At 37.7% G+C, this 1,327-nt stretch overlaps 1 non-coding gene across 1 annotated transcript; it reads left to right on the forward strand.

Moving 5' to 3' along the window:
• Nucleotides 1–545: 545 nt before the first annotated feature.
• Nucleotides 546–652, forward strand: LOC140852987 (small nucleolar RNA R71). Its single transcript, XR_012136064.1, has one exon. It is a non-coding gene; the product is annotated as a small nucleolar RNA R71 (small nucleolar RNA).
• Nucleotides 653–1,327: the final 675 nt, after the last annotated feature.

Raw genomic sequence — 1,327 nt, forward strand, 5'->3', positions numbered from 1 at the left:
GCGGGTTGTTCATTACTGGGTTGGACCTTAGATTTTGCTGATTGAAATTTGGATTGCCTACATTAGGATTCTGGGACCATGAGAAATTCGGGTGATTCCTCCAACCTGGGTTATATATGGGTGCATAAGGATTGTTCAATGGTCCTTGATAGGTGGCATTCACCTGTGCACACTCATTCGAGTAGGAACATTCTTCTAAGACATGGTCTGGTGCATTGCACCCTTTACACATGGGTGCAGATATTTGATTTACATTGGCTGGTCTCTGTAATTCTAAGGCTTCCAATCTACGTGTTAAGGTTGCAATCTTGGCCTCTGATGCTAGGATTGGTTGAATTTGATGCATTCCTCCTCTTGAAGGTGTAGCTTTATCAGGTTCCCTAGTTGTTTCCCACTGTAAATTTTTCTCGGCTAGGTCTTCTAAGAATTGCCAAGCTTCAGTAGTTTCTTTGTCCATAAATTGGCCTTGGCACATGGACTCTAGCATGGTTCTTGAGTTTGAATCTAACCCCTCATAGATGATCTGGCATAGTCTCCAAGTTTCTATTCCATGGTGTGGGCATTGGGTCAAAAGATTCTTGAAACGATCAAAGTACTTCCAAAATGATTCACCAGCTAGTTGGTAAAATTGATTTATTTCATTCCTAATCCTAGCTGTTTTATGATGGGGGAAATACTTTTTTAAAAATGTTCTCACAAAGCCCTCCCAGGTAGTGACAGAATAGTTTGGCAGACTATAAAGCCACTTCTTAGCATTGTCCTTAAGGGCAAAGTTGATTAATCTAAGTTTGACCTCATCCTCTGTTAATTGCAGTTTCATGGTTGCACATACCTCCTCAAATTCTCTAATAAATATATAAGCATCCTCTAATCCTGTGAATTTTGGAAGCATATTTATGATTTGAGGTTTGATTTCAAAATTGTTAGCTGTGGGTTGTGGCAACCTGATACAAGATGGTTGGATGGAGCCAACTGGATAACACAAATCTTTAAGGGTCATGGGTTGGATTGGTTCAGCCATTGGAACAACAGGAATTGACTCAATTCTAACTAGACGACCCGACACTCTTCTCCACACACGAAGTGTACGGTTCTCGATGTTTATACAATTTTTTTTTTAATAAAATTTTTATGTATAAGGAAAAGAAAGAAAAGAGAAAAAGTTCTAAAGAGAAGATCCTAAGGAGTCCTAAATCTAAAGAAAAGTAACCAAATTAATTTAAATTTTAAATTTTTTTTTTTTTTTTAAACAAGTGAATCAATAAATTAAACTCAATCTATCCTAGGGTTAACCTAAATCTAGACAGCTCCTAACTGTTCCAAGATG

The sequence above is a fragment of the Elaeis guineensis genome, chromosome 12 (assembly GCF_000442705.2).
Source record: "Elaeis guineensis isolate ETL-2024a chromosome 12, EG11, whole genome shotgun sequence".
Taxonomy (NCBI): domain Eukaryota; kingdom Viridiplantae; phylum Streptophyta; class Magnoliopsida; order Arecales; family Arecaceae; genus Elaeis; species Elaeis guineensis.